The sequence below is a fragment of the Oncorhynchus nerka genome, linkage group LG26 (genome assembly GCF_034236695.1).
Source record: "Oncorhynchus nerka isolate Pitt River linkage group LG26, Oner_Uvic_2.0, whole genome shotgun sequence".
Taxonomy (NCBI): Eukaryota; Metazoa; Chordata; class Actinopteri; order Salmoniformes; family Salmonidae; genus Oncorhynchus; species Oncorhynchus nerka.
The window spans coordinates 429,144-448,253 of record NC_088421.1 but is presented as its reverse complement, the minus strand read 5'-3'; the positions used below and the strand labels follow the sequence as shown (position 1 = coordinate 448,253).

The window sequence follows — 19,110 nt, the reverse complement described above, 5'->3', positions numbered from 1 at the left end:
TCCAGGCACTTGTCATCTCCCGTCTGGATTACTGCAACTCGCTGTTGGCTGGGCTCCCTGCCTGTGCCATTAAACCCCTACAACTCATCCAGAACGCCGCAGCCCGTCTGGTGTTCAACCTTCCCAAGTTCTCTCACGTCACCCCGCTCCTCCGCTCTCTCCACTGGCTTCCAGTTGAAGCTCGCATCCGCTACAAGACCATGGTGCTTGCCTACGGAGCTGTGAGGGGAACGGCACCTCAGTACCTCCAGGCTCTGATCAGGCCCTACACCCAAACAAGGGCACTGCGTTCATCCACCTCTGGCCTGCTCGCCTCCCTACCACTGAGGAAGTACAGTTCCCGCTCAGACCATGTCAAAACTGTTCGCTGCTCTGGCCCCCCAATGGTGGAACAAACTCCCTCACGACGCCAGGACAGCGGAGTCAATCACCACCTTCCAGAGACACCTGAAACCCCACCTCTTTAAGGAATACCTAGGATAGGATAAAGTAATCCTTCTCACCCCCCCCTTAAAAGACCTAGATGCACTATTGTAAAGTGGCTGTTCCACTGGATGTCATAAGGTGAAAGCACCAATTTGTAAGTCGCTCTGGATAAGAGCGTCTGCTAAATGACTTAAATGTAAATGTAAATGTAACTGACCTAAGACAGGGAATTTTTACTAGGATTAAATATCGGGAATTGTGAAAAACTGAGTTTAAATGTATTTGGCTGAGGTGTATGTAAACTTCCGACTTCAACTGTATGTGGTATTAGAGTAGTGGCATGAGTGCACACATTTAATGTGTTGTGAATGTATTGTAATGTTTTTAAAATTGCATAACTGCCTTAATTTCGCTGGACCCGAAGAGTAACTGCTGTCTTGGCAGGAGATAATGGGGATCCATAATAAATTCAACAAAGTAATTACGTTTGTGTGTGTGTATCTGACAACCCATGCAGCAGACTTCATTTTCCCAACTGCTCATTGTACTTGCCCTCGGAATCTGATGTGTTATTATGACTTAGAAGTATCAACCTGACCACATCCTTATAGTAGGACAGTCAGTGATTAGCTTTGGAAAAAGTAATATCAACAGTGTACAGTAAAAAGGATATCAAATATTCAGATCTGGAATGACAAGTAGGCTAAATCATGTGAAGTTACAAACCTCTAGGGCTTAGTCTACACTCAAGTTCAATAAAGGATGCAGGACATGAGCTCGAGGACCATGCCTCGGGACTACCTGGCCTGACAACTCCTGGCTTTCCCTGTCTCCAGTCCACCTGGTCGTGCTGCTGATCCAGTCTCTGCTGTTTCTGTCTGCAGCTATGGAACCCTCACCGGAGGTACTACCTTGTCCCAGACCCGCTGTTTGATCCTGTCTCTCTCTACCGGACCTACTGTCTCAAGCTCTAAATGCTCAGCTATGAAGAGCCAACTGTAATTTACTCCTGAGGTGCTGAACTATTGCACCCTCTATAACTTGCTCTTTGGGGGTTTAGGCAGGGTATCTGTCTAAGCACTTTGTGACAACTGCTGATGTAAAAGGGGCTTATACATTTGACAGGTTGCTTGTATATGCTTCTATTCATGCCTAAATATGATATATTGAGTTGTCTTACATTTCCTCAATAGGAAGTTGTACCTTAACCTCTTAAGTCGACCCTCTACTTTTTTGAACATTCTGTTAAAAATCGCGCAACATTTCAGCGCCCTGCTACTCATGCCAGGAATATAGTATATGCATTTGCTTAGTCTGTGTGGATAGAAAACACTCAGACGTTTATAAAACTGGTTAAATCACTGCTGTGGCTTTACCAGAACGGCATTTACATCGAAAAGCACAGGAAAAACTGATCACTGAAAATGGGAAAATATATCCATGCGCTACTTGAACCCATTGATAAAGGTGAACCACAATTAATTGACTGAGGTTGCAGTACCTACAGCTTCCACACGGTGTCTAGAGTCTTGTCATTTCCCTTCGAGTTTTTTCTTGGTCAAACACATGCAGGGCACCGTATCTCCTATGGTCTAGGACCGGATATTTTCGTTGAGTTTCTAGCCGGACATTTTTCCAGACGGACAGCTAATGATCTTTACATCGCCTCCTGATGAATTTTATCGCTTATTAACGTTTACTAATACCTAAAGTTGCATTACAAACGTATTTCGAAGTGTTTTGTGAAAGTTTATCGTCGACTTTTTGAATTTTAAAAAATGACGTTACGTTTTGAAACAATGTTTTTTTCGTTTCTCACACAGTCTACATATAACGATATCTAGGCTTTATATGGACCGATTTAATCGAAATAAAGACCCAAATAGTGTTTATGGGACATCTAGGAGTGCCAACAAAGAAGATGGTGAAAGGTAATGAATGTTTTCTATTTTATTGTGCGGTTTGTGTAACGCCGAAATGCTAATTATTTTGTTTACGTCCCCTGTGGGTCTTTTTGGGTGTTACATGCTATCAGATAATAGCTTCTCATGCTTTCGCGGAAAAGCATTTTAAAAATCTGACTTGTTGCCTGGATTCACAACGAGTGTAGCTTTAATTCGATACCCTGCATGTGTATTTTAATGAACTTTTGAGTTTTAACTAATACTATTAGCATTTAGCGTAGCGCATTTGCATTTCCAGAGCTCTAGTTGGGACGCAAGCGTCCCGAGTAGAAGCAACAGGTTAAGCCAACACTGTTTCCTGGACTTTCCTGCTGGGGACAGGGGGCTCAAAAGGTTCTTACAGCTGCACCATCGAGAGCATCCTGACCTGTTGCATCACGGCTTGGTATGGCAACTACTCGGTATCTGACCGTAAGGTACTACAGAAGATAGTGCGAATGGCCCAGTACATCACTGGGGCCAAGCTTCCTGCCATCCAGGACCTATATAATAGGCGGTGTCTGAGGAAAGCCCATAAAATTGTCAGAGACTCCAGTCACCCAAGTTATAGACTGTTCTCTCTGCTACCGCACGGCAAGCGGTACCGGAGCGCCAAGTCTAGGACCAAAAGGCTCCTCAACAGCTTCTACCCCCAAGCCATTAGACCGCTGAACAATTCATAAAAATCATCACCGGTCAATTTACATTGACACCCCCCCCTCTTGTACACTGCTGCTACTTGTTGTTTGTTTGTTCCCTATGCAGTCACCTCACCCCCACCTACATGTACAGATTACCTCAACTAGCCTGTACCCCTGCACACTGACTCGGTACTGGTGCCCCCTGTATATAGCCTCAATATTCTTACTGTGTTACTTTTTATTTTAGCCTACTTGGTAAATATTTTCTTCTTCTTGAACTGCACTGTTGGTTAAGGGTTTGTAAGTAAGCATTTCACGGTAAAGTCGACACTTTGTTGTATTTGGCGCATGTGGCAAATACAGTTTGATTTGAGTGAGGCTTCCAAATTTGAGGTTAGCTAGCTAGCAGCGCCAGCATGTTAGCTATTAAAGTATCCAGCAACAACACTTTTTTTCTGGTCTTTCCTGCTCGGAACAGGGGGGCTTCCGGTTTGGGAACGGAGGGCCTAGAAAATTGGAATATTAACAATAATTAGTGTCCACATTTATGAATGAAATTCAATATGGGTTAGCTGTGTATCTCACATGATTGAGAATTGCTGATGATATACTGTATGTCTATTTTCCTTTGAAAATCTGCCACCAAACCACACAATTATTTCTAGTGAGAGTGCACACAACCATTAACCTATTTTACCAAGTCAAAAATAACATAATTTTGTCAAGGGACGAATAACAACGACGCTAGCCTACTGCACCCCACAATCAACCAACTTGCCAACTAGTAGTAACAAAGCTATATTGTTGTAATTCAGTAATACTGTAATGTTACTGTAGCCTAATAACGTTATACATCACATTATTATCCACCTAGCTAGCTAGTGATAGCTTAGCTAGCTCCAAAGAAACAACCAATGAATGACAACAGGCTTTTAAACAAAATGTCGACCTATCTAGCTTTTATGACTGCATGTAAAACAACTTTACAGATGAGTACAAAGTTTGAAAGCAAAGTTGACTTACCAGTATGCTGCTCTCTCGGGAACACGAGAGAGCTAGCGTCGTTAGCATTAGCTAGCATGTTAGATATGAAAGTATCTATCCAGCAACAATGTCGAGGTCAAAAACGAAAGAACACATGTTAAGCCATGCTGACGTCGTAAAATAAATCAAATCGGACTGGAGCAAGGCATCCTGATACAAGGGTAGCTAGCCCCGTTAACATTAGATAGCATCGCCAGCATGTTTAGATATTAAAGTATCTATCCAGCAACAATCTGATGATGCAACTATTCCTGTATACAAAATGTGTGTCCCTCCCCCTTCCCCTTCCCACGTCCTACATCCTGCATGGAGAAGCGCCACTGAGTCAACATGTGACCAGAATTATATTACATTCGGTTGGTTTACAAACCACATTGTCTGGGCGGTTTAGCAAAATAATGCCCGGCTGCCGCACGCGGGAACCGCCTGATGAAAGAGGAAGGAGTAGGCTGTCCTTGTAAATAAGAATTTGTTCTTAGCTGATTCCATATGTGTTATTTCATAGTTGTGATGTCTTCACCATTATTCTACAATGTAGAAAATATTTAAAAAATAAAGAAAAACTCTGGAATGAGTAGGTGTGTCCAAACTTTTGACTGGTATTTGCTTAATTAATTTGATTTAAATTGTGGTGCTTCTATTCCAAGAAAAACAAAAAACCCTCTGGGTTTCCGTTAGGATGGAATGGAAAATATGGCGTTGTACAACATGACGGTCGGGAGTAGGCTACAGTACTTGGCTATTTAGCTAAAGAGACCAGGGTTCAATTCCCTGATGGGAGGAAGGAGTATGCTGTCCTTGTAAATAAGAATGTATTCTTAACTGACTTGCCTAGTTAAATAAAGGTTGCAGTAAGAGCATAACATTTCTACACCTAATTGTAAAATTGTAGTCTAACCAATACCCAAACAGAGATTCAATGAAAATAAAAATCGAATTGATTTATCAAGACCAGTCCCCATGCTTGTCTCAGAGCAGTGCTAAAATAGTTGTAGGCTATTGCTTCAAATCCTATTGCTTCTAACTGCAATATGCTCTTTAAATAAATAAGACCTACACCACTTTAACATCACATTACTCAACACCAGCGAGACTCATGATCGTAGCTAGCTACATAGCTAGCTACATAGCCGTCTTTGTATCAAAGAGAATTGTGTAGTCTAGAGCGATATTCTAGGTTAGCTAGCCAGCTATTGTCGTTCTTTTAACGCAACGTAACGTAATCAACACTGCTAGCTAGCCAGCTAGCCCCCGAATAGCAGCACTGTGGAAACTATCACACTCAACGGAACGACTTGATTAGTGTAGTGTCAACAACGCAGCCACTGCCAGCTAGCCTACAAAGTCAACAATGCAGCCACTGCCAGCTAGCCTACTTCAGCAGTACTGTATCATTTTAATCATTTTAGTCAATAAGATTCTTGCTACGTAAGCTTAACCTTCTGAACGTTCGAGACGTGTAGTCCACTTGTCATTCCAATCTCCTTTGCATTAGCGTAACCTCTTCTGTAGCCTGTCAACTATGTGTCTGTCTATCCCTGTTCTCTCCTCTCTGCACAGACCATACAAACGCTCCACACCGCGTGGCCGCGGCCACCCTAATCTGGTGGTCCCAGCGTGCACGACCCACGTGGAGTTCCAGGTCTCCGGTAGCCTCTGGAACTGCCGATCTGCGGCCAACAAGGCAGAGTTCATCTCAGCCTATGCCTCCCTCCAGTCCCTCGACTTCTTGGCACTGACGGAAACATGGATCACCACAGATAACACTGCTACTCCTACTGCTCTCTCTTCGTCCGCCCACGTGTTCTCGCACACCCCGAGAGCTTCTGGTCAGCGGGGTGGTGGCACCGGGATCCTCATCTCTCCCAAGTGGTCATTCTCTCTTTCTCCCCTTACCCATCTGTCTATCGCCTCCTTTGAATTCCATGCTGTCACAGTTACCAGCCCTTTCAAGCTTAACATCCTTATCATTTATCGCCCTCCAGGTTCCCTCGGAGAGTTCATCAATGAGCTTGATGCCTTGATAAGTTCCTTTCCTGAGGACGGCTCACCTCTCACAGTGCTGGGCGACTTTAACCTCCCCACGTCTACCTTTGACTCATTCCTCTCTGCCTCCTTCTTTCCACTCCTCTCCTCTTTTGACCTCACCCTCTCACCTTCCCCCCCTACTCACAAGGCAGGCAATACACTCGACCTCATCTTTACTAGATGCTGTTCTTCCACTAACCTCATTGCAACTCCCCTCCAAGTCTCCGACCACTACCTTGTATCCTTTTCCCTCTCGCTCTCATCCAACACTTCCCACACTGCCCCTACTCGGATGGTATCGCGCCGTCCCAACCTTCGCTCTCTCTCCCCCGCTACTCTCTCCTCTTCCATCCTATCATCTCTTCCCTCTGCTCAAACCTTCTCCAACCTATCTCCTGATTCTGCCTCCTCAACCCTCCTCTCCTCCCTTTCTGCATCCTTTGACTCTCCATGTCCCCTATACTCCAGGCCGGCTCGGTCCTCCCCTCCCACTCCGTGGCTCGACGACTCATTGCGAGCTCACAGAACAAGGCTCCGGGCAGCCGAGCGGAAATGGAGGAAAACTCGCCTCCCTGCGGACCTGGCATCCTTTCACTCCCTCCTCTCTACATTTTCCTCTTCTGTCTCTGCTGCTAAAGCCACTTTCTTCCACTCTAAATTCCAAGCATCTGCCTCTAACCCTAGGAAGCTCTTTGCCACCTTCTCCTCCCTCCTGAATCCTCCCCCTCCTCCCTCTCTGCAGATGACTTCGTCAACCATTTTGAAAAGAAGGTCGACGACATCCGATCCTCGTTTGCTAAGTCAAACGACACCGCTGGTTCTGCTCACACTGCCCTACCCTGTGCTCTGACCTCTTTCTCCCTCTCTCTCCAGATGAAATCTCGCGTCTTGTGACGGCCGGCCGCCCAACAACCTGCCCGCTTGACCCTATCCCCTCCTCTCTTCTCCAGACCATTTCCGGAGACCTTCTCCCTTACCTCACCTCGCTCATCAACTCATCCCTGACCGCTGGCTACGTCCCTTCCGTCTTCAAGAGAGCGAGAGTTGCACCCTTCTGAAAAAACCTACACTCGATCCCTCCGATGTCAACAACTACAGACCAGTATCCCTTCTTTCTTTTCTCTCCAAAACTCTTGAACGTGCCGTCCTTGGCCAGCTCTCCCGCTATCTCTCTCAGAATGACCTTCTTGATCCAAATCAGTCAGGTTTCAAGACTAGACATTCAACTGAGACTGCTCTTCTCTGTATCACGGAGGCACTCCGCACTGCTAAAGCTAACTCTCTCTCCTCTGCTCTCATCCTTCTAGACCTATCGGCTGCCTTCGATACTGTGAACCATCAGATCCTCCTCTCCACCCTCTCCGAGTTGGGCATCTCCGGCGCGGCCCACGCTTGGTTGCGTCCTACCTGACAGGTCGCTCCTACCAGGTGGCGTGGCGAGAATCTGTCTCCTCACCACGCGCTCTCACCACTGGCGTCCCCAGGGCTCTGTTCTAGGCCCTCTCCTATTCTCGCTATACACCAAGTCACTTGGCTCTGTCATAACCTCACATGGTCTCTCCTATCATTGCTATGCAGACGACACACAATTAATCTTCTCCTTTCCCCCTTCTGATGACCAGGTGGCGAATCGCATCTCTGCATGTCTGGCAGACATATCAGTGTGGATGACGGATCACCACCTCAAGCTGAACCTCGGCAAGACGGAGCTGCTCTTCCTCCCGGGAAGGACTGCCCGTTCCATGATCTCGCCATCACGGTTGACAACTCCATTGTGTCCTCCTCCCAGAGCGCTAAGAACCTTGGCGTGATCCTGGACAACACCCTGTCGTTCTCAGCTAACATCAAGGCGGTGGCCCGTTCCTGTAGGTTCATGCTCTACAACATCCGCAGAGTACGACCCTGCCTCACACAGGAAGCGGCGCAGGTCCTAATCCAGGCACTTGTCATCTCCCGTCTGGATTACTGCAACTCGCTGTTGGCTGGGCTCCCTGCCTGTGCCATTAAACCCCTACAACTCATCCAGAACGCCGCAGCCCATCTGGTGTTCAACCTTCCCAAGTTCTCTCACGTCACCCCGCTCCTCCGCTCCCTCCACTGGCTTCCAGTTGAAGCTCGCATCCGCTACAAGACCATGGTGCTTGCCTACGGAGCTGTGAGGGGAACGGCACCTCAGTACCTCCAGGCTCTGATCAGGCCCTACACCCAAACAAGGGCACTGCGTTCATCCACCTCTGGCCTGCTCGCCTCCCTACCACTGAGGAAGTTCAGTTCTCGCTCAGCCCAGTCAAAACTGTTCGCTGCTCTGGCCCCCCAATGGTGGAACAAACTCCCTCACGACGCCAGGACAGCGGAGTCAATCACCACCTTCCGGAGACACCTGAAACCCCACCTCTTTAAGGAATACCTAGGATAGGATAAAGTAATCCTTCTCACCCCCCCCCTTAAAAGATTTAGATGCACTATTGTAAAGTGGCTGTTCCACTGGATGTCATAAGGTGAACACACCAATTTGTAAGTCGCTCTGGATAAGAGCGTCTGCTAAATGACTTAAATGTTAAATGTTAAATGATGTGACTCTCCGCCAACAATTACATATAGAGGATTGGAGGGTTCTAAATTAAAACCAAAAGCCGCCTCGTGGGCCTCCCAGTGGTGGCTAGCACGGCTATCGAACCTGCATCGGTTTGCACTGTAGGAGCCACCATCCACTCCGGAGCCCCATCCACAAAGTATCAAAATACAGAAAGGTGTTGGTAAAGGTATTTTGTCCATCATGGGATATTATAATACTGTACATGGTGTCCAGGTCAGGATAACCAAAACATTTCTTAATTAAAGACTATCAGAAAGAATGTTAGTACTTATTTATTGTGATCCAAAGCCATGAATGAGTGAGTCACTCAACTTTATGTAGGTGCCGGGCTATATGACCGTGCCAACAACTTGATAATATATAACGATATTTTGGAGGTTATTTAGTTTTTTTTAAACGAATGTGAGCGATTGTAATCTGAATAAAGGCTTTTCGGCGAAAGCAAACGATGCTATAATCTGAGAGTAGCACATCCGTAAACAAAGAGAGAAAACATATTTCAACCCTGCAGGCGCGACACAAAACACAGAAATAAAAGTATAAATCATGCCTTACCTTTGACGAGCTTCTTCTGTTGGCACTCCAATATGTCCCATAAACATTACAAATGGCACTAAGGGGCTTTCACACCAAAGTGATTTTGTGCGGATTTTCTGAACTCCCCCTTAGTTTAGACTGGTGTGAACACTATCGGCACCTGGGAGCGCACTAAACAATGAACCGTGATTTGCTAAAAAAAGGGGGGGGTTTGGTCTGATTCCATTCAGACCATGGTGCGGTTCGCTCTAGGTTTGAACGCAGTCTGGACCAAACACAAGAAAAGAACCAGAGATGGGCAGTATTGCTGGTTTGACTGCCAGCATTTTATGAAATGCACGCAGTACCATAACTTTCTCTGAAACATTGAGTAGCAGTGCATATGATGCAGATTAGGGAGCTATATTGGGGATACAGGCTGCTGACTATAGCTTATTCATGTCTCAGAGCGGCTATTACTCTGTTTCCTCACGCATGTTGGAAGACCAAAAAAAAGTAATACGAAGTTTGAGACAAGATATGCTTCTTGAGAATCATAGATAGTTTTAAGCATTTTTCTCCAATAAACAAAGGACACGTGGTTTTGTTTAGGCATTTTAGTTAGTTTGACATTTGGCAATGTGAAACCAACTAGCCCAAATGACAAAAATACACAAATAACTGATCTCTGATTCAAACTATAGTGCAGAACAGTAAATAATTGAGGGGTCATTAAGTTACATAAAACACATCTTGAAAACACAAACCTCATATGTTGTCTGTTCTTCTTCCTGTAGAGAGAGAGAGAGAGCGCTATTTAGATATAGAAGTTCACCCTGGTGTCTTATTTTGCATTTGTTATGTAACATCTATAATATACACATTATGACCACTGAAACATACAGTATAAAACAGTAGAGTACAGTATCTGACAGAACTGGAACAGACCAAGAGTATTTATTTTTATAAAAACATGTGTGTTTTCTGACAAACTGCTTGCTTACCTCGGTTTGTTGCTCCTGTGACATGGACTGTATAAACTGGTTATGGTGCTGGAGAACAGTCTTGAAGAAGTCCAGCACAGTCTGGCAGGGAGCTGGAAGGAGATCAAGGGCTTCATTTATAAAACCCATCAAAAATATTTCATTGTAAATTCTGCGTCTGACAAAAGTCACAGCAACAATGTGATTTACTTAATCTTGACATGAAAAGTAATGTACGACACCACATTGTGTTGGTGCTGTGTCATTATTAGCCACATGTATGCTGAGTCACAGGGTAAAAGCCCAGATCCATTGAGTGTTTTGTCTTGGGGCAGCAAATTGAGCACATTGTCTCACTTAAGTTAAGACTGACGTGGTGCTTATTTCGTATCCACATACCAAGTCACCATCTCACATGAATCTGCATAAACTGTAGAAATTGCCATTACTGTGCTTTATTATCCCGAAACCCCTGTACTGTACCTGGTTTGTTGTCCAGCTTGTTGTGCAGCTCTTCATTCTCCTTCTGCAGACACAGCATCTCCTGCTCCAGCTCCACACAGCGAGGGCAGCAGCTCTCCTCTTCCTCCTCCGGCAGGGTGGACGAGGGGTGGCCATAGGACTCCGAAGGGGCTGGGGAGCTCCAGCCCCCAAGGTTATTGCTGGGTGACACCCTAAACTCGGCCGATGGGACTCGCTCTCCCTCGAGGCCCAGGTCCGGGTGGGGCTGCTGGGGCCCGGTGAACAGGTAGCTCTGGAGGGACTTTGTGAAGATGTGCAGGAATGCGTATGTTTGTTTTTGGCTCCAGTGACTGTGCTGTGCTTCATCATCAGGATCAACGGTGGAGCTCTCCTTGGGCTGTGGCTTGCCCAGGTTGGGGCAGTGACCCACTTGACCCGCGTCTGGCTTTGACTCCCCCCCAGGCCTAGAGAGGCAGCTTTCCTCCTGCTTGATGTGGGAGGTAACGGAGGAGGGCAGAGGATCTTGGGGCTCCACAAACCGGCCACCGTTGAGGAGAGTGAGTACACGGCTACACTCCTGTGCGAAAGCATCCAAGATGAGACGGTTTTCTAGAAGCAGAGGAGTCAAGACACAATGATAGCCAAGGCATTCAATATGACATTCAAGTCAATCAGTATATTTTGGCATCAACTTTTTGAGCACATTTCTACATTTCCGCTGTCCTGAATTACTTGTCCTGATTTACTTGTCCTGAATTACTTGTCCTGTTTCACTTGGCATTGAATTGATGGATCAAAAAACGAAGATCAGCATCGACTAGATCGGTTGTTTGTCATACTACTGTAGGATTGCTTGAGTTTTATCCCTTTCTCAGGCACCTCTACTTGACTCTCAGATTCTGTATAAAGGTGTCACAGTGCAACATCCTGTTGAAGCCTGTCTGTTTCCGGCCGTGGGGGGCATCGTTACTAAATGGTTCTGTCAACCATTTGAGCTGTGCTACACTGGTTTCTGCATCGCTGCTCTGGCTTCCTCATCACCCACGTTCTCCCACTCTCTATCTGGCTTTTCCTCTTTCAAATGTTCTACCATCTTTTACAATAGTACAGGGTCCCTCTATTCAATTGCACTCTTGTAAAGGAAGATGAGTCAGACCTCAATGTCTAGGCCTGTACTTGTCTATTTCTTGCCATTGCTGCCTCTGGTTCCTATTTGCGGCTTAAAGGCCTAGTGCAGTCAAAAACACATATTTTTTATATATATTTCCACACTATGCGGTTGGAATTAGTTGATAGACCAATGAGAAAGTTCCAAACCTCTATGCCAATAACAGTTCGTTTTCAATTTTCTCCTCTCCCCTCAGACCACTCCCTGAAAGTCCTAGAGAAATTGTTGCTTGACAAAATTGGTCTTGCTAAGAAGATATTTGTTGTTTCTTTTTTATTTGAAAATACTGGGGCCATACTTGAGAACATAAGCAAGCATTGAAAGTCCAATGGGTTCTCATGCACAAAATGCCAATGAAAAGCATAGATTAAAATTCATGTGAGAGAACGCTAAATTGTAGCTGGTCTCATCAGATAACATGGCACACGTTAGCCCTATGCTAACCTCAACAGATGGTACTGATTATATCCAGGCACAACTTCTTCATCAGCCTATAAAAGATCTTCGACTTTATATCTGCCAACTAATGGCATTTCTTAAAATAGGTCAATCCCAAGGTTTTTTGTTTATTAGTTTCACACGCATCCATGTGCTTTTATGGGGAAAAATAAGTCTATTGCATATTGTAAAAAAAAAAGAAAAGAAAAGGAGGACCTTATAGATTTGGCAAATAGCAGTCATGTAGGCTATCATTGTCAACCTTGCTTCTCAGTGGCACACACTGCTAAAGCAGATGACTTACAGCTGATACCGCACTTTAACCTTTTAACACAAACTTTTTTTTCTCTTCTTTTTTTTGGTTGCCTACCTCCCTTATCTCACCTCATTTGCTCACATTGTATATAGACTTATTTTTCTACTGTATTATTGACTGTATGTTTGTTTTACTCCATGTGTAACTCTGTGATGTTGTATGGGTCGAACTGCTTTGCTTTATCTTGGCCAGGTCACAATTGTAAATGAGAACTTGTTCTCAACTAGCCTACCTGGTTAAATAAAGGTGAAAAATAAATACAAATAAAATGTGGGTTCAAGTCTACCTGGCTACCCGGACTATTTGCATTGTACTCTCTGTTTATCATATATGCATAGTCACTTTAACCATACCTACATGTACATACTACCTCAATTAGCCCGACTCAATTAGCCCACATTTTTACTAGGATTAAATGTCAGGAATTGTGAAAAACTGAGTTTAAATGTATTTGGCTAAGGTGTATGTAAACTTCCGACTTCAACTGTAAATCAACATTTCAAAGGGGGGGTGGACTCATGTGAGATTCAAACCCTTCCACAATATGTGACCATTACGTGTACTAATCACTTTAAACAGAGATCATTTTGCCCAGTCAGTCAAATGATCATCAGAACATGCTGTTGGACTTCTGTATGTTAAGGAAACTTCCCTTGATGAACAAGTTTTGGAACACTCCCAACTACCTCAACGACTTTAAATGGCTGATGCACTTGTGCCAGGATATAATCAGTGCTTACTGTTGAAGATAGAATAGGGCTAACTTGTGCCATGTTATCCCATGGGACGAGCTACAATTTAGCGTTCGGTCACATGCAAGTAAATCGACGCTTTCCATTGGCTGATACGCATTTTGTGCGTGAGAACCCATTTCACTTTAAATGCATGCTTATGTTTGAAAGTATGACCCAAGTCACTGTAAGGTATATTTGTTACCCAGAAGTGATTTGACAGAGATACAATGGCTACATTGGTCCTTTAATAGACCAATAAGAAAGAGCGTTCCAAACCTCTCTGCCAACAACAGCTAGATGTCAATTTTCCCCTCCCCACTCCCAGACCGTCCTTGCAAAATTATTGCTAGAGAAATTGCTCTTGCTAAGAAGCTATTTTTATTCCCTTTTCACCATTTTAATTGAAAGCAATCACTTAATTGTTACCCAGAAATGATTTGATATTGAGATAAAAACGGCTACATTGGACCTTTTTAGTGTTGGGTTGCTGTTGAGAACTTTTGACAAATGCATTTGATTTTATGTAAGCTGATGTCCTCCCCCTCCTCCTCCTGAGGTTTGTAATAATATTTTAAAGATAAGCACAACGCAGAGGACGAGAGGACTAGAATAAACGATCAATGGAAATAGTGTTTTTTCTGTAATATCAATGGGTCAGAGACATGGGAGGAATTTCAGTCCGGGACTCATAGCTACATGGCAAGTTGTCATTGTACCAAATTGTTTATGCATTAAATCTGAAATAGGATACTTGTTATTTGGCTATTGGTCCAGTTTTATTGCAAGGAATTATAATTGGTCAACCACAGGCTAGGGCTGGGTTATAAAACTACATCCTGTCCCTTTGTTCTGTGGAGAGAATCACTGAGGACAGGGGAGCATGAACATCTACCTCACCGCATGATGTGTTATCGTTGAATTTACCTATTTTCCTCCCCCTGATTTGCTTTGGGGTCTGTGTTATTGAAGAATAACATCAACTGCTAACATTTGGTGCCGTGACCCGGATAAATCGGTCTGAACAACAACAAGAAAAAACAAATCAAATCTGTTGATCCAGAAGGAAGAGAGAAGGCTGAGCACAATCCACTTTGGGAGTCAACTCTTAATCTCCTAATTGATGGCAGAAGTGCTGGGAGAGTGTAGACCCAATATCATTTTAAAAGAACCAAATCAGGGTACAATTTGTGCATGCAATGAGTGATATGTATCTGTGATGTAGAAGGTTCAAGTCCATTGTTCTCTATTATAGGGATTTAAGTCCTCTATTAAAAGGTTAGAGTCCTTTCTTTTTGTGAAACCTTCTTGTTGCATAGAAGGGAGTTGCTAATTGAGTAGCAATCTTTACACGTGTGGTTAATGTATGCCTTCAACAAGCTTTTTGAAGTGAACATTTTTATTGGTAGCCAGGCTCTACATAAACAATTTGTGTTCTAGAAGAGGTTTGAGTCCTCAAAAGGGATATATTTTGGGGTTAAATAAATATATAAACATAGAGATATATAATATAATGCCATTGTTAAGTGGGAAAACCACTCTGGAAAAGGGTGGAACAGCTCCTCCGGTTGTGAGCATGAAAATTTTTAAATTCACTGTCTAGTGATATGAAGAACCATTTCAAAGTATAGGCAAGAGATAATAAAGAAATATTGTCATTGTTGACAAAGATGGAATATGGAATCTGTCTGACATACAAAAAGCTTGGAAAAATACAGAGAATGTCTAATTCCTTGACAAAGACTCTGTTTTAGCCGAAGTAAGAAAATGGGATGAGAAATTATCGCTAGAGAATAAAAGGTAGTAAAGACAAACCTTCAGTGACAGTAATTACACATACAGTGGGGCAAAAAAACATTAAGTCAGCCATCAATTGTGCAAGATCTCCCACTTAAAAAGATGAGAGAGGCCTGTAATTTTCATCATAGGTACACCTCAACTATGACAGACAAAATGAGAAGAAAAAAATCCAGAAAATCACATTGTAGGATTTTTTATGAATTTATTTGCAAATTATGGTGGAAAATAAGTATTTGGTCAATAACAAAGGTTTATCTCAATACTTTATTAGATACCCTTTGTTGGCAGCGACAGATGTCAAATGTTTTCTGTAAGTCTTCACAAGGTTTTCACACACTGTTGCTGGTATTTTGGCCCATTCCTCCATGCAGATCTCCTCTAGAACAGTGATGTTTTGGGGCTGTTGCTGGGCAACACGGACTTTCAACTCCCTCCAAAGATTTTCTATGGGCTTGAGATCTGGAGACTGGCTAGGCCACTCCAGGACCTTGAAATGCTTCTTACGAAACTCTGTTCCGAAAGCACTAGACGACCAGTTCTTATAGCCTTTAGTCGTACCCTTATCCTACTCCTCCTCTGTTCCTCTGGTGATGTAGAGGTTAACCCAGGCCCTGCAGCCGCTAGCTCTACTCCCATTCCCCAGGCGCTCTAATTTGTTGACTTCTGTAACCGTAAAAGTCTTGGTTTCATGCACGGTAACATTAGAAGCCTCCTCCCTAAGTATGTTATATTCACTGCTTTAACACACTCTGTCAACCCGAATGTCCTAGCCGTGTCTGAATCCTGGCTTAGGAAGGCCACCAAAAATCCTGAAATTTCCATCCTTAACTATAACATTTTCCGACAAGATAGAATTGCCAAATGGGCCGGAGTTAGCCTGCAGAGTTCTGTCATACTATTCAGATCTGTGCCCAAACAATTCGAGCTTCTAACTTTTAAAAATCCACCTTACCAGAAACAAGTCTCTCACCGTTGCCACTTGTTATAGATCCCCAGCTGTGCCCTACACACCATATGTGAATTGATTGCCCCCTATCAATCTTCAGAATTCGTACTGTTAGGTGACCTAAACTGGGACATGCTTAACACCCCGGCCGTCCTACAATCTATGCCCTCAATCTCACACATATTATCAAGGAACCTACAATATACAACCCTAAATCCGTAACAATGGGCACCCTCTTAGATATCATCCTGACCAACCCTCTCTCTAGATACACCTCTGCTGTCTTCAACCGTGCGTAAAGGGTCCGCGGTCAAATGCTCCCTAAAACACTTCAGCAAGCAGGCCTTTCTAATCGACCTGCCCGGTGTAAGGAATTGCTATTTCGTATGCAGGTGACTAACTTACTGCTAATTACATGGCTACAACTCACAGTAAAGCCTGTGGGGTCCCCTACAGGATAGCTCCCACATTACACACATAATCTCCCTTTTTTAACCGAACACTGTATGCCCGAAGAAGATCCTACGATGACGGACAGACAACTGAGCCAATGGCGGAAGACTACAGACTACAACCAGCTGAACCAATCCGGAGATCCGATCTTCCTAGGGTCAACCTACTTTGTGACGTATATAAGAGCTGTGCTGACTGTTTACGCTCTCTCTGCCTGCCGTTCCACACGAACTAACGGAAGAGCCGTAATTACGTTGTAATACATATTTTCACTCTGAATAAACTGTTTACTTGTCATAAAATTTACCACTTAGTCTGAATCGATCCTTGACCGGCTCACCCATCTACATATCCAATTGCTAACACCGGGTACCCTGGAAGGATATTGACCTCATCCCGTCAGTAGAGGATGCCTGGTTGCTCTTTAAAATACATTTCCTCACCATCTTAAATAAGCATGCCCCATTCAAAAAAATTCGAACTAAGAACAGATATAGCCCTTGGTTCATCCCAGACATGACTGCCCTTGAAGAGCACTGAAACACCCTGTGGCGTTCTGCATTAGAGCGGCAGGTAGCCTAGTGGTTAGAGAGTTGGATTTGTAACCGAAAGTTTGCAAGATTGAATCCCGAGCTGACAAGGTAAAAAAATGTTGTTCTGTCCCTGAACAAGGCAGGGACAGGGACTGTTCCTAGGCTGTCATTGAAAATAAGACTGTTTTTTAACTGACTTGCCTAGTTAAATAAATAAATTAGCATTGAATAGCCATTGCGATATGCAACTTTTCAGGGAAGTCAGGAACGAATATACTCAGTCAGTTAGGAAAGCTAAGGTTAGCTTTTTCAAACAGAAATTTACATCCTGTAGCACTAATTCCAAAAGGTTTTGGGACACTAAAGTCCATGGAGAATAAGAGCACCTCCTCCCAGCTGCCTACTGCACCGAGGATAGGAAACATTGTAACCACCGAAATATCTAAGATAATCGATAATTTCAATAAGCAATTTTCTATGGCTGGCCATGCCTTCCACCTGGCTACCCCTACCCAGGCCAACATCTCAGCACCCCCTGCAGCAACTTGCCCAAGCCCCCCGCCACCCAAATCTAGACAGCTGATGTTCTGAAAGAGCTGCAATCTGGATCCCTACAAATCAGCTGGGCTAGACAATCTGGACCCTCTCTTTCTAAAATCATCTGCCCGAAATTGTTGAAACCCCTATTACTAGCCTATTCAACCTCTCTTTTGTATCGTCTGAGATCCCCAAAGATTGGAAAGCTGCCACGGTCATCCCCCTCTTAAAAAGGGGGAGACACTCTAGAGCCAAACTGTTATAGACCTATATCCATCCTGCCCTGCCTTTCTAAAAATCTTTGAAAGCCAAGTTAACAAACAGATCACTTCAAATCTCACCGTACCTTCTCCACTATGCCATCTGAGCTGGTCATGGGTAGACCTGATCCACCTCTATGCAGACGACACTATTCTGTATACATATGGCCCTTCTTTGGACACCTCCAAATGAGATTCAATGCCATACAACACTCCTTCCGTGGCCTCCAACTGCTTTTAAATGCAAGTAAAACTAAGTGCATGCTCTTCAACCGATTGCTGCCCGTACTCTTTCGCCCGACTAGAATCACTACTCTGGACGGTTCTGACTTAGAATATGTGGACAACTACAAATACCTAAGTGTCTGGTTAGACTGTAAACATTCCTTCCAGACTCACATTAAGCATCTCCAATCCAAAATAAAATCTAGAATCGGCTTCCTATTTCAAAGCCTCCTTCACTCATACTGCTAAACATATCCTCGTAAAACTGACTATCCAACATATCCTTGACTTGGGCGATGTCATTTACAAAATAGCCTCCAACACTCTACTCAGCAAACTGGATGTAGTCTATCACAGTGTCATCCGTTTTGTCACCAAAGCCCTATATACTACCCACCACTGCGAACTGTATGCTCTCGTTGGCTGGCCCTCACTACATATTTGTCGCCAAACCCACTGGCTCCAGGTCATCTATAAGTCTATGCTAGGTAAAGCCCCACCTCATCTCAGCTCAGTGGTCACCATAGCAACACCCAACCGTAGCACATGCTCCAGCAGGTATATTTCACTGGTCATCCCCAAAGCCAACACTTCCTTTGTCCACCTTTCCTTCCACTTCTCTGCTGCCAATGACTGGAATGAATTGCAAAAATCACTGAAGCTGGAGTCTTATTTCCCCCTCTAAATTTAAGCATCAGCTGTCAGAGCAGCTTACCAATTACTGTACCTGTACACAGCCAATCTGTAAATATCACACCCAACTTCCTCGTCCCTATATTGTTACTTATCCACTTGCTCTTTTGCACCCCAGTACCTCTACTTGCACATCATCATCTGCACATCTATCACACCAGTGTTAATGCTAAATTGTAATTATTTCGCCTCTATTGTCTTACCTCCCAACTATTCTACATTTGCACACACTGTACATTTTTCTATTGTGTTATTGACTGTACATTTGTTTATGTGTAACTCTGCGTTGTTTTTGTCGCACTGCTTTGCTTTATCTTGGCCAGGTTGCAGTTGTAAATGAGAACTTGTTCTCAACTGGCCTACCTGGTGAA

At 44.0% G+C, this 19,110-nt stretch overlaps 1 pseudogene; it reads right to left on the bottom strand.

The window, feature by feature from the left end:
• LOC115110848 (BEN domain-containing protein 4-like) overlaps positions 1-19,110 on the bottom strand; it is a 39,114-nt pseudogene that overhangs the window by 14,667 nt on the left and 5,337 nt on the right.